The 14,890-nt window shown below is 41.6% G+C and overlaps 2 long non-coding RNA genes and 5 other non-coding genes across 7 annotated transcripts in view; 2 read left to right on the forward strand and 5 right to left on the reverse strand.

The window, feature by feature from the left end:
- Window positions 1-874: 874 nt before the first annotated feature.
- Window positions 875-948, forward strand: TRNAN-GUU. Its single transcript has one exon. It is a non-coding gene; the product is annotated as a tRNA-Asn (tRNA).
- Window positions 949-3,390: 2,442 nt separating this feature from the next.
- Window positions 3,391-14,890, reverse strand: part of LOC122676869 — a 34,152-nt gene continuing 22,652 nt past the window's right edge. The window contains exon 3 of the long non-coding RNA XR_006335650.1: window positions 3,391-3,895. This is a non-coding gene — a long non-coding RNA (uncharacterized LOC122676869). The remainder of the gene's footprint in view (window positions 3,896-14,890) is intronic.
- Window positions 8,169-8,241, reverse strand: TRNAK-CUU. The gene has a single exon. It is a non-coding gene; the product is annotated as a tRNA-Lys (tRNA).
- TRNAH-GUG lies at window positions 9,260-9,331 on the reverse strand. Its single transcript has one exon. It is a non-coding gene; the product is annotated as a tRNA-His (tRNA).
- LOC122676868 lies at window positions 9,417-12,436 on the forward strand. The gene is made up of 3 exons (XR_006335647.1): window positions 9,417-9,729; window positions 10,247-10,319; window positions 12,147-12,436. It is a non-coding gene; the product is annotated as an uncharacterized LOC122676868 (long non-coding RNA).
- On the reverse strand, window positions 10,104-10,175 carry TRNAG-UCC. Its single transcript has one exon. It is a non-coding gene; the product is annotated as a tRNA-Gly (tRNA).
- TRNAE-CUC lies at window positions 12,224-12,295 on the reverse strand. The gene has a single exon. It is a non-coding gene; the product is annotated as a tRNA-Glu (tRNA).

The raw sequence follows: 14,890 nt of genomic DNA on the forward strand, positions 1-14,890 counted from the left end.
TCCCACCCGCTTTCTTCTCCTCTTCAGCTTTCCCTGGTCGACCCTCCCCTCCCCTCAGGACGGACGACCCGGGACTGCGGCTGAGTCGCAGTCCACGGTGGGTAGCTCGCTTCGGTCCCAGTGCGCACATGTCCGAAGTCGGGACATTTGCCTTGTTCTTAATCTGCTCCGGGAACAAAAGCGCCTCCGGCTTGGAGAAAGCTTTTCCGCCTTCCGTTTCCGGGGTTCCTCGTAGGTCCAAAAGCTTAAAGCACACACTGAAATTCTTGGTTGCCCTAGGACCTTGGGGGTGGTGTGCATCCTTCGCCCGGCACCTATGAGTGCCTACTAGGTGCGATGGACATGAGTTTGAGTAGGCTCCGGGAGTTGGTTTTGGACAGGGAAGCCTGGCGTGCTGCAGTCCATGGGGTCGCAGAGTTTGACATGACTGAGCGACTGAACTGAACTGAACTACTAGGTGCGAGGCCCTGCCCTGGAGGACCCGCTGCACCGCGAGCAATTCCGAGGTGCCTGTGGGTCGGAATCCACAGCTGGAGGCACAGGGCGTGGGCAGCGCAGTGGGGGCACAGCCGGTTCGTGTCCTTGGCACGGAGTGCCCGGGAGGCTGCGGTAGTCACCTGGTGCAGGGCGGGTGTTGAGGTGCGGAGGAGCCGGTGGGAAGGCTGTGGATCTGGCCTTCGGCTGTCAGAGCCCCTTAGCTGACCCCCAGAAGTTCTATCGATGTCCAAACGTGACCAGCGACACCAACTCTGGGCTTCAGGGTCTCGCGCACAACTCGGGTTTCCGAAGTATGGGAATGTGAAGATAGTCCCGGCGAGAGGCTGAAAAGCAATTTCTGGGATCAGGACACAAATTTACCGGGTTAGGTTCCCGTGTCTCTGTGGCGCAATCGGTTAGCGCGTTCGGCTGTTAACCGAAAGGTTGGTGGTTCGAGCCCACCCAGGGACGTACCGTTTTACTTGCTCAAAGTCCTTTCTTGCAATTTCAGGTTATCTCAAAGTTCTGGAGGCTGCAAAGTCCAAGGTCAGGGCCCGGGACCGATATAGTTCTTGTTGAGGGTCTTCTTCCCCGAGGCTTGCATAAGGCCTGTACACTGAGGGTCTCTTCTGTTTTTATAAGGACCTAATCCCAGAATGATTAGTGAAGGCTCCACCCTCCGGAACTCATCTAAACCTACCTGCCAACGGCTCCACCTAGTCCTAATACTGTTACAATGGGGAGTTAGTGCTTCAACATATGAACTTGGGAGGGACATCAATATTCAGTGCAGAATAGGTGGTAACATAGACATTCCTCAAGTGTCTAAAATGCCTTCATAGTGACTTAATTGCACAGACTTAATACTCACATGAGTGGGAGAGAAGTTGTCCTGTGTAGTTCTTTTATTTTTTCTTCCTGGAGAGACTGTGTGTGTGTGTACACAGAAAAATCAAGGAATTATAGAACGGGACATATATTGAGAAAATTCTCATCTCCACTACTCATTCCCAAAGGCCAAACAAATACCAACTTGATGGTTATCAATAAACAAATTTATTTTTAATAAAATAAAAAATTTTATTTTTAATAAAGTCAACAGCATGACTTTATGATTTTTATAACAAAATAGTCACCTACTTTATAAATATATATATTAAAAACCTTGGGCAAGCCAGGCTGTAACTCAAACTTGACTAAAGGATGCTGAAGCCACAAGGCCAACCATGAACCCACAGTCACAGCCTTTCCTCTGCAATCTTGGGCAAATAACAATTTCTATGACTTCTTAAAGCACCGGGATCTAGAAATTCCACAAAATTTTCTTTTGCTCCTTTCTCCCCTTGTTTGCTTGTCTGATTTGAGCTAGAAGCTCACAGATAATTAATTTAACAAACAAAAATGAAAGGAAAAAATCTAAAACCTCTACATTTTGAAATTTCAGTTGCATTACCAGTATTTTTGTGGAAAAGAGAATCTAGCTATGGTATGAAAAGCAGCCATTTAAAAGTATACATGCATACATATCTCCACTCCAGATATACAGGTCTAAAAATGACAAATAAATATTCTCAAGTAAATGAAAGAATTCAGGAAATAAAAAACCTTTTTTGAAAAACCTATTTGAAAATGCAGCTGAGATGCTTTCACAATTAAAAATCTCAGGACTAAAACTATACAACACAAAGCATAAACCCAGTGGAAACCATTAACATTAATAATAATGAATCAATATTAGTTCATCAATTATAACAAATGTACCACACCAACAGGGGAAGCAGTGCGGGTGGAGGAGAGAGTACACATGGGACTATTTATTTTTAATCTCAAGAATGGAAAGACCGTATTTGCTGGGTATTATGCATTTGTTCCTCCATATATATTCTCATCATTAGCCACCCTATCATACACCCCAGAAAGAGTCTTCTTGAACTGTGCAGAAAGACTCCTCTGCCCACTGCTTCTTGTTGGCTACAGCCAATGGGATGTACTGACTGGGAATGGGGAGGGTGGGAGGAATATGAAGTCAGGGTAATTGTTTCCTGCAGGTTGGCAGTAGTTGTGTTCTTTGCCACTCCCCAGGACAGTTACTGTTCGGTGGCACTATACTATAGTTACAGCCTTACCTACAACTATTGCTTTCCCAGGTTCTAGAAACAGCTCTCTCCCCTTGGCCAATCAGGCCTAGTAACTGCTCTTCACTATAGCTAACCCCCAAAATGTTGCACCATCTATTTAGTGACTGCATCCCCTTCTTAGAGCCCAAGAATCCTGAGTTGGGAGGTCCCAAGAAACCCTCTTACTCCTCAGCAGGTCTGGGTTTCAGAGGGCTTCAGGGAATATGCCACAAAGTTATTTGAGAGCTCACTGCATCTGTTCAGCTCATTAGCAGAAGAACAATTACAACTTTCTTCCTTCAGAAAATACCTGTAATAAAACTTCTACTGTCTTGTAGGGAAAAGTTTTTTCTAAGAATGATGTAAAACTCAAAATTCCTAGGGAAAGAAAAAAAACCCAATACCTTTATGTACATAAAAAGTTTAAGAATTTGTTTAGCAAAAAAGGGCTTCCCTGATAGCTCAGTTGGTAAAGAATCTGCCTGCAATGCAGGAGATCCCGATTTGATTCCCGGGTCAGGAAGATCCCCTAGAGAAGGGAAGGAATACCAACTTCAGTATTCTGGCCTGGAGAATTCCATGGACTGAGTTGGACAGGTCTGAGCCACTTTCACATGTACATATGTAGTTGAAAAAAAAAAAAAGGTAAATGAAGCACTCAACATCTGGCAAAGTCAAGGCCTGGGTGATTCAGCCTGTAAAGATATAAGTCACTTTTATTATTATTGTCATTATTTTTTAATTTTTGACTGTGCTTGGTCTTTGCTGCACAGGCTTTTCTCTAGTTGAGGTGCACGACCTTCTCATTGCAATGACAAGCCACTTTTAGATTCAGCTGGTTTATTACTTATATATACAGCAAAAGGAAGAGTAGTTGGAGGTATAGACTTCACAAGTCCTCATCCCCAACATCCAAAGGGATGTCACTGAAACAAAAGGGGTCAGTGACTGCAATGCAAGTTGTGGGATACCCTGTTATTGAGGAGTTAATTCTAGACTGCAGCTAAGAGTTTTACCGTCTGCAGCTGTCCTCAGAGAAGGAGTGAGGAGGTAGGCAGAATGCCTTAAGTGTGTTTAAGAAGTTGCAAGGCAATGAAAAACTGTCCCAGGGTAGACAGGGAGGAGAATGGAAACTCTCCTGGCTGCTCTTCACAAGCCTCCCGTCCTCTGCTGTTTGGGGACAATCACAAGGTGCTTTGCCTTGTGGTAAGTTTCACAATAGTTTCACTTCAAGGTCTTCGCTTCTGTGGCCTGTGCAAATACATAGAAGGTCACCAGGGTGCCACAGCAGAACTGTTCCTCTACAATATTCAAAAGACAACAAATTGGTAAAATACTTGAAACATTACAACATATGAAAAACTTTTTCATTTAGTATTTATTTTTAGCAAGCTTGTATATGCACATAGTTTAGAAAGTCAAACACTTAAAAACCTGGTAATGAAAACTGACAGTCCCCTGAACCTCTCTGCCATTTCCTGCTCCCTAGAAGTAACTACTTTAAATTCTTTTAATCAGTGATTGGTTATTCATTTGTTTCTATAAATAAATATTGTTAATTTTTGATTTTCTAGTTTTAAGCACTTTATCTCTCCTTTACATACTCCCACTAGACTGACCACTACGCACACATATACATTTTCCACTTTTCCATTTTCCCAATTGTAATGGTTAATTTTATGTGTCAATCTGGCTAGGCCATGGTACCCAGATACTGGGTCAAATATTAATCCAGATGTTCCTTTGAAGGTATTTTTTAGATGAGATTAACATTTAAGTCAGTAGACTCTGAGTAAAGCAGATTACCCTCCAAAATGTGAGTAGGCCTCATCCAATCCATTGAAGGCTCTAAGAGAAAAAGATTTAGATCCCCAAAGAAAGGCAGAATTCTGCCTCTAGACTCTGTTTTCAGATTAGAGTTACAACATCAATTCTTCCCTGGGTTTCCAGCCTGTTGGCCTACCCTGAAGAGTTTTATATTTACCACCCTCCACAATAACATCTCTGTATACAAACTAAATTTCTATATACATATGTGTGTATCTTCTATTAGTTCTGTTTCTCTGGGAAACCCTAGTATATCAACCCTAGTATATCATATTGATATACATACATACATAATCATAATGATTAATGATTATCATTTTTACTATACAAACTAGTAACAGAATTTAATGTTATCACTTTTTGAATATATTTTTCCCTTGGCAGTAAAATTATGTTACTTTTCCATTTGCTTAATTTTCCATGTATTTATCATTGAATTATAACCAATTTCTGTAAGTCTTCTCTCAAGAGCTTTCTCATTCTTTTCTACAGCTATATTTAATTGTGTGGTTGTATTGCCATTTATTTAGTCACCCCCAAACTGATGGACCTTTGGAGAGTTTCCAGTTTTTTAGTTAATAAAAAGTGTTTCTTGAATAACTTTGTACACAATTTCACACTTGTATAGCTATATTGTAGGATAAAGTTCTAAATGTGGATTGCTGAAGTAAAAAAAAAGTTTGTGAAAAGTTTTTATATTGTTCAAAAAGCACCCTGTAGAACTTGTACCAATTCACTCTCTTGTTAACAATGTTTATTCACTCTCCAACTATTAAACTTCAAAAAATTTACCATTTCTTATGACTGAAAATGTTATTTCAACTTAGTTTTAAATTGCACTACTCTTGTTAACAGCAATGTTGAATGTTAAGTATCTTCTCATGGGGCAATAGCCTTTTATATTTTCTATTCTTTATATGTTTGAAATTTTTATTGGGTTATTGGTTTATTTCTTGTTGGCTTATAGTTCTGTAAATATTAGGGAAATTAGTCTTTTGTACATGATGTGTGTTCTAAGAATGTAGATTTCCAGCATGGTATGATAAATTTGGTGCAGCCACAGGAAGGGAGGAGAAACAGAAGAGGAGGTTATTATACTCTCAGTTCCCAGAGTGGGGTCACCGCTGGCAAGCGCAGGGCCACGCAGAAGCACAGTGGGCAGGGTGTTCAGTTGAACAAGTGGGGAGCAGTGAGAGCCAGGGCCTTTGCACTGTAGCCTTCACTGGGGTCCTGAGTGGGGTCTAAGGAAAGCAACCCAAGATGGAGAAAGAGAGAAAGGAAGGAGGAAGAGGGAGCAGCAGGGAGACAGGGAAGTGGAGGGAGGAGGGGAAAGTTAGAGTCCCGGTTGGGTTGCTTTTCAAGGGGTTTCAGTTGTTTTTGTGTGTGCATTCACAAGGGGCCTGTGAGAAGGATGTTGATACACCAAAGAATTAACTCAAAATGGAGGGTTTTTAACACAATATGAGTTGCAAATACTTCCCCAAATTGTCATTTGTCTTTCAACTTTTCTTACAGAGATTCCATTCATTTATATAGTGAAATTAATCAATATTTTCTCTCAGGACTGAGTTTGTGTCATAGTTAGAACAGCCTTTTCCACACACACCCCAAGAAAACAAAATAATTGTTTCATATTTCTATAAGAATTTTATATTCCTTTTCATTTTTATTTTAAATCTTTGATCAATTTGGAATTTACTTTTATATAAAGGATATCACTGAGCTTCCCTGGTGTGGCTCAGCGGTAAAGACTGCCTATAATGCAGGAGATGCAGGAGACGCGGTTTCGATCCCCGGATTAGGAAGATCCCCTAGAGGGAGCCACGGCAACCCACTCCAGTATTCTTGCCTGGAGAATTCCATGGACAGAGGAGCCTGGCAGGCTACAGTCCATGCAGTCTCAAAAAGTCTGACAAGACTAAGCGACTGAACACACAAAGCTTATGATTTATTGACCATTATTTTTTTCTCAGACAGCTACCTAGTTATTAAAAAATTGCTCATTAGAATTAATGATTCAAGTCCCTCTTTCTATTATGTTACATTTCTTTATATATTTTGGTCATTTTTGGACTTTGTGCTGTCCTATTGATTGCTGTTTCATTCATACAAGATATTTTACCACTTTAATCATTATAATTTATGGCATTTTAATATTTCATAGGGTTAGTCCGTCCTCATTCCTCTTTCTAAAAAAGAATTTCCCTGACAGTTACTGCTTGTTATTTTTCCATTTAAACTTTATGATTATATGTTATCCAGCTTGAATTTAAAAAAATTTCTTGACATTTTAGTGAAAACTGTTAAATTCAGACACCAGGTTAAGGAGAGGTGTTATCTTTCTGATGTTGAGTATCCTACCCAAGAACATGGTACATCTTGGTTGATAGGAAAGGAAGTTGCTCTAACACATCTGTTCCTGAACTTGAGCATTTATCCAAATCACCTGGTGAGACTGTCTGTTGGGCTCACCTCAAGAGTTTCTGAATCTGTCTGAGGTAGGGCTTCAGGATATGCATTTCTCAAAAGTTTCCAGGGGATTTTGGTGATGCTTATCTTGACACAATACCTTGAGAATAATTGGCTACTGTATTGATGATTTTGGAGATGGTTCCATAAATAATGGAGTCTAAACATTTACAAACTTAAAAAAAAAAAAAAGAGTAGGACTGGCTAATGATCCTTCCGGAGAAGTGGGAAGATCTGTCTGACGAATTAAGAGGGAATGTCCGCATTGTGGTGGAGAAGCCTGATGACTGCTGCCAAACTCGGCTTCCACTCACCTAGAAAACGGACTTTACTCACACCACCCATCCCAACACTGAACGGGAGATTTAGCAGGGACAACGTAATCAACCTCGGGCCTTCCGGGTTAGAGCAAAGTTCGATCCATAGTTAACTCAAAATGACCGATCAATAGCCAATTCAAAAAGCTTGCGTGCAGCGTTCCAGAGAGGCCGGATATACTCATCCAATGACAGTACTGCAATCTCCCCGCCTGCCTCTCTCAGGCCTTCATCCTTGCTCCTCCCGATCCTTTCCCCCTTTCTTTGCTCTTCCGCGTCCCTCCTCCTCAGCTTCTTTTCCTGGGTCCTCTCCTCTTTTTCTTTTGGAGATCAGTCCTTTGAGGCTGATGAATGTTTCAAAACCAAGAAAGCAAAAGCACGTTGCTTAGCACCTAACGGCGAACTTTTTAACTACCGAAGAAGGCACTTCAACACCTCATCCAAAATTTCCCACTGACTAAAAGAGAACGAAAGTGTTTCCGTTTGGTCATGTCCTAAGACAGTGAGTCCCCAACTTTTTGACACCAGGAAGTAGGTTCGTGGAAGACGGCTTTTCCACAGCTGGGGTGGGGGTGAGGGTGAGGGGGGTGCGGGGTTCGGGGATGGTGTTCGGGAGGTAATACGAAGGATGGGAGGCGATGGGGAACAGCAGATGAAGCTCACTTCCGGCACACAACAAAGGGGGAGCTCCGCGGGCCGCGGATTCGGTCCTCGGAGGAACCTGGGTCCAGGAGGCCGTGGATAAGGGACCCCTGGTCTCAACCTGAGATGCTGGAATCGGTAGCCCAGATTCCTCTTTTTGCTGAAATTTGGGCAAATAGAGGCGATTTCTGGAGTAGTTTGCTGAAGTTTAAAACAGCAGTGACCACAATAGTTATTTAGAAGCTGCTGGTTCAGTTGGCAGCGAATAAAGGAAGATGTAATAAAACCGAAGGTGGGTAGGCAAAACAAAACCTTATGTCGCCCAACGTGGGGCTCGAACCCACGACCCTGAGATTAAGAGTCTCATGCTCTACCGACTGAGCTAGCCGGGCGCCAGTACGCAGAGCCTTTCGTACAGAAGTGTAGTTTCTTTCAAAGGCCTACCTGCACGGTCAAAGATATACGCAACTTAATTTGAAAGCATCCTGGGGCTCTAGGATTTTATAAATGTACTAGAAGCCTTTGCCACCAAAAAACTCGAGGCTTCGATAGTGACGGGACTGCGCGAGGCCAGGGGGGCTTGCCGAGGACCCAGGAATCGCGAATCCTGAAACCCCGACCTTTCTTCAGATTCCTTTTAGACCGGTTTTGAGACCTTTTGGTTAGCAAATTCCTTTGATAACCCGGTGTCTGGGACCCGAAATACTGAAGAAGAGAAGAAAAAGCGCAAGGGAAAGGGGATGACAGGCGCAAACTGCCGCAGGGACTAGGAGCGGAGCGGGAACCTGCTCTCCCGAAACCTCCTGCTTCCTTCCGGGTCCGAAACCCTTTTCCCCGGTCAGCCATTAGGACCAGGGGGTGAGGTGGAGGTGAAGCTGACGGACGCGTCTCTCGGGAAAATAAGTCCAATTCACTATTCATTTGGGGTACGATTTTGTTTTTAAATACTAAACTTCGTGTGACCTCAGTAAAAGACCATATTCATTACGGGTAAAAGCCCCACTGAGATTTCAAGTCGGGATGGAATTCAGAGCCTCAGGCTTGGGGGCCCACGGGAGATTTCACTCCACTCTCCGAAACGTTCGTTTCTCCAACTTCTGGAAGAGGTGCTGAGTTCCGGAGTCACCCGCGAAAAGCTGTCTTCTCTGCTCAGGTGAAGGCAGGCTTTTCTCGCAGCTCCGAGGCGCTTCACACCGCCCTGAAAGCGCCTCTGCCCGGGCTGGTCAGGTTCGTCTAGGTCGATGAGCCGCAGAGTGAGCTCCGCGGAGTGAGACAGTTATTCGTCTAATTCATAGACTGCACATTCTGCGATGCAGTCTTGAGCAAAAGTGGATTACAAACTTTTTTTTTTTTTTTTAGTCGCTAAAAGTTTCCGAAAACGAAGGACTGCTGACGCGAATTACAGTCACCTGCCGTGACTCGGATTCGAACCGAGGTTGCTGCGGCCACAACGCAGAGTACTAACCACTATACGATCACGGCGTGCTACCTTCGCGGCGGCGCAGTGCGGCTGGATTTAATATCCTTTGAAACAGGATTATCTTACTGTAGCTTTCTTTGCCTAGTTGGCGCTATTCGCACATAAACCCAAATGTTTCCACTCACAACTTCGAAGCCAGGTCTGACACCCGAATCTGGGTCCCAGAATCCCACGGTGCCTGCACCAATATCACCCCCTCTGCTGGACGGCGGCGCACTGTCGAGATCTGAGAGGTCTGTCGCCTGCAGCCGGGGAACCGCGTCCCCAGTCGCCTTCCTCAAACCACTTCTCTCTTTCCCCTCCAAATATTCAAGGCGTTCGGCCTATTTAAACCTCCACCTGGTACCCTGGAGCTGATGTTTGTTTCCTGAATGTTAGAACCGAAAGAGAAGCGGAGTTGGTGAGTTGCGAAAGGCTTTGAGGTCCCTTTCTATTTTTTTTCTTGCTTCCCTCACCGTTCCTCGGCGCCCGCTCTCAGAAACTAAGGACTCTTGGGCTGACTCTTCAGTAAATCTAAGCCGTCTCGGAGTATTCAGAAAAACAGATAAAATCATAGTCCTTTACGGACATTACCTAAAGGCCCCCCAAAGGAAAATTATCGTAAACAGGTGCGAAGCAAGAGGCCAAACCCAGCAGATAGGCTTGGCTTGGTAGCAGCAAGAAACCTGGAGCTCCACTCTCGCTAGAAACTCCCTGAAGGATTAGACTTTGAGGACAAATGGGTGGTCAAAAGATCTTTCTCCCTCCGTTTGGCCTGATAAAAATGAGAGACACTGCGTTGGCCGGGAATCGAACCCGGGTCAACTGCTTGGAAGGCAGCTATGCTCACCACTATACCACCAACGCACACAGGAAACTAAGCTGGTTTATTTCCCTATGACGAGTTGATTATTTTCGTCGGACTGTTTCATGTTTAGGGATTTATGTTGCGAAATATTCAACATAAAGCCAAAGGACGAAAAGGAAAAGAAGACCTCTAGGATTTCTTCTGTGAGTATATTAAAAAAATTGGGTAGTTTTTTAGTTGTTTCAGAGGTTTAAGGGAAATCGATTTAGCTTATCTATTGTCTTGAACCGTGCCTCTGAAATCCAGCGGACAAGTTCAGGCCTTAATGTGGGTGTTATCTCTGTACACATATTGTTAAGCGTTTGAGACTGCTTCCTCAGCACAAATGCATAGAGGTAAAGTTGCCATTGAAAAGCTACATTTTTAAGATTTGGATACATATTGCCAAATTGCTGTGTGGCGCAACCTCACTCAAAGTGTATTACCAAATTACATCAGCCAATTAGATACCATCTTCCTTTTCATTTTTCAAAAGTGTAACATAAAAATTTGGAGTCTCATTTTAACTTGTATTTACTGTACTACTACTGAAGTTGGTCATTTTTCATAAACTTTACTAATTATTTGTATTAGTTTTGAGAACTAAATCATACACTTGGTTGACTTTTTCTATTGGGTATTTGTATTATATGTATATTACTGACATGCTAGTTTGCCATTTGTCTTTTAATATTATTTATAGGATTTCAGATGGGCAGTTTTCTGTTTTTATGTAGTTTTAACTGTCAGTATTGATTTCTGTTTGTTTTTATCTTGAAAAAGTCTTCTCCAGCCCAATAAGATAATTATCCACTATCTTTAATTGTTTCAGTTCTTATATTTAATTATTTAATCCATCTAATATATGAAATGGTAATTCTACTTCTATGAATTTATCAGAAAGCAGTATCCAAGGATAGACAATGATATATTCACACAGATGTTCATTAAAGTGTTATTTGTAAAGCCAAAATTTTAAGGACAAAAACCTAAAAGTTCAGAAACACAATTGATCAAATTCATTTTGATGAAAACCCACGAGCTTGTAAAAAAAAATACGTTTATATTGTACATTGCTGGTGGGAGTATAAATTGATAGGACCTTGAAGGAGGGCATATTGGCACTACCCATCCACAAAAGCACATATCTTTTGAACCAGCATTTCAGTTCTTGGACATTTATTTTACACATGTACAAAATGACTGGAGAAGGAAATGGCAACTCACTCCAGTATTCTTGCGTGGAAAATCCCTTGGACAGAGGAGCCTGTTAGGCCTCAGTCCATGGGGACGCAAGAGTCCGACACGACTTAGCGACTAAACAATGACGACAAAATGACATGTAGAAGATTATTTTTATGGCGGCAAGGGATTAGAATAACATCCTAAGTGTCATCAATAGGAAGCTGGTTCCATTAATTATGGAGTATCAATACAATGGAATACTATGTACCATACAAAAGAATGAGGAAGGTCTTCGTGTGTAATCTGGAACTATTTTTTTAAATATATGTTAAGTGAAAAAGGCAAAGTTCAGAAAAGTGTGCATGGATTGCTATCATATGTGTAAGAAAGAGGAACGTATTTAGATATATGTATGTATGAATGTATTTGCATTTAGAATAAATTTATATTTTATATTTATAGTATACTTACATTACAGTATAATTACAAAACGTACTATTGACTGCCTTATTAGAAGAAAACTAGAAGGCAGAGGTGAAAATTAGGTTTGATAGTTATGCCCTTTTGCATATTTGAATCCTAAACCATGTGACTATATTACCTTTACAGAAATTAAATAATTAAGTTAAAAGAAAATATTATTTTGCTAAAGTATATTTATTTCCACTGAAAAGTGTTAGAAATATATTAACTTTAAAAATAGTTTGTCATAAAAGAGCATGTAGAGCCTTATTCCATTTTGTATTTCAAAAACGGGTAGAATTCTAAGCCATTTTTTATGTTCTTCTGTATTTCCTATGTTTCAGCTAAGGTCACCCATGTGGGAACTGAGTAGAAGAAACGAAGTTAATCATTAAAAGTATTCAGGAGAGAAAACAAATGCTTCCCTGACCGGGAATCGAACCCGGGCCGCGGCGGTGAGAGCGCCGAATCCTAACCACTAGACCACCAGGGACGATAGCAAGTCTTCGCGGATACGAATATATGAGGCTAAGTCAGTGTGTGTCTCTGCTTACTCATTCTGTGACGTGTGTTCTTTCAGCTAGCTAGATTTTGAGATTCGTGACTACTGGGCTCTCACCCCGCCGAAACTACTTTTTCCTCGTAGAAAACTCTCTTTTTTTCTTTAAGTAGAAAATCCTGAAAAGAACGCTCCAGCTTGGCTCCCAAAGCTAAGTGAGGATCGTATGCACACGATCGCAATTTCCAAAATTAAAGACAACTGTCCGGAGAAAAGATCTAAAGACTAATAGGAAACTCTCAGCTTCCGGTGTTTGCAGTATTTCCTGAATTGCGATCAGCGGAAAAGTAAAAGCCCCTAGCTGGGCTCTCCCAGGAATTTTTCCTTAAGGAATATAGAGGTCCTATAGCAGTTTTTTTTTTTTTTTTTTTTTAATCGCTTGTGAATTTAGGCCAAACTTTGTTGACCAAAGCGAACATTACAGACAAGTAAAAGTGATTCAGCCTATGGGTGGTTGGTTGTCAGCAGGATCTGAGCATAATTCGCTTGTGGGAGACTAAGAGAAGACTTTTGGAGCTTCAAAAATTTCAAATATGAAGACGGAAGAGAGGGAGAGAGGAGAAAGAAAAGAAAACTGGAGTGAATACCTAGACTGAAGGAATCTTAAAAACCATACCCCTCAATGTATGTAAATTCGCTTTATAGGAGACAGAAAACAAATATGACAAAATGTTAACGAATCTTGGTGAAGGGTAATTGAAATTGTATTATTTTAAATTTTTGTACGTTTGGTATTTTTCAAAATAAAAATTTGAGAAAACCAAAAATGAAAGAGGCAATCAAGTCTCCTCTCAGACATTTTTTGGTCACTGTGATTAATTCTCTGCACATAAGTTCAAATATAAAGTTTAAAAAGCAACCCCCACGATTTAAGATCAGAAAACACTTTTGATAATAAGTGAAGAAGAGAACTAAAAAATTGAAGCAAAAATCAGCAGGGCCTGATAGAAAAAATGAATGGTAGGATGCCAAATGTTTATGGGGAGTTTATTGCTTTGTTTGGCTTTCAAAGTATCAATATTAAAGAGCTGTGTAAGGAAAGTGTCAATCCTCCGGTCATCCAATCCACACTTTCCTAGGGAGAAGAGTAAATATACACTAGAGATTTATTTTTACAAAACCCAAGTAATCCTGGTGTCACAAGTCACCAAGGAACCCAACAAAGCCCACTTTCTTTTACTCCATCTCTGTTCCCACTGGGCAGCTACCTGTATTCAAATGCCGAAAAAAAAAAAAAAAAAAAGTCAAACCCTCAGAGCAATATTTTGGGGTTGTATCCAGGGTGGGTACAAGGCAATCCATTTTATTTTTCTATGTCACAAAGGAAATCAGCCTCCTTATGTTTTGCTCAACAGGCTACTTTCATCAGTTATTCTGCCACCTGCTGGTAATTTTCAGTAACATGAAAAATTGGGAAGTACTGCAGTATTAGCTCTTGCTTGGAGCAAGCCTCCTTTCTCAACCTCAAATCATCAGGAGAAATCTCATCATTCAGAACAGGATTAAGCCTCCTCCTTCCTGGCACCACACACCTAAAGACGAATGAGGGGAGTACAATTCATTTACTTCATTCCATGTTCTATTTTCTTTTTTCCTTTTTGCAAACATTTACAGATTATGTGCCAGAGTAGGTACCGAAGATACAAAAAATATACATAAAGAGCTCACAATCTAGAGGAAAATCAAATAAGCAAGTGAATAAAAGAGAATGGATCGGAGGAGATTGAGCGGATGTACTTTTCTTGGTTCTCCCTGCTAATACCACTAAAACCCGTGGACATTTCATATAGGACAAACATACGAGACTCTGAAAAATAGAAAGCAGCAGACTAGCAAGGGGCCTCAGAGCCCAAGGAACCACAGTGATGACTTCCCTGGGTTTTCTTAGTGTCTCATATACCCCAGACTTGGAGCTGAAGAAGCTGGCAACCTGGAAATGCAATGGATGCAGCCAAATAAAACCAAACCAAACCAAAACAATAACAACAAAAGCCTGCTCTCTCTAGTCACAAGACTGGGAAAGAGGTAGCCTAGCAAAATAAAAAAACTCTTCGATAATAACTGCTGTATTCCAGCCAAATACCACAGAAAGAACTGTGGCCCACGTCAACCCACACCAGCAAAGACTGAATGGGATACCTAGATTTCCATTCTCAGCAGGCCTGTAAGGAAGTATTCCTCCTCTTCCCTGCCAGATTGCTATCAGAGGAAACATGGTACTTTCGTGGTACTTTCACCAACACCTAGTGATAACAAAGGCACTCCTATCCTGCAGTGTCAGTGGAGGCCATGTGGGGAGCTGGAACTCCTACTCCTGCCCATCAGTAATGAGGGAACCCCTCTCCTCAGGTGTTGATGGAGACAAAGTGGGGAACCTGGAATTCTACACCTATGTGGTTTTCACAAGGCATCTTACCCACCACTTCCTCTACCTGATTAGTGTCAGAAGCAGCCAACTGAAACAGAAGGTTTAAATAAGATCCAGGGTCCCAAATGTTCAGGCTTTAATTAAAAAGCACTCATCATATC

Source organism: Cervus elaphus, chromosome 20 (assembly GCF_910594005.1).
Source record: "Cervus elaphus chromosome 20, mCerEla1.1, whole genome shotgun sequence".
NCBI lineage: Eukaryota > Metazoa > Chordata > Mammalia > Artiodactyla > Cervidae > Cervus > Cervus elaphus.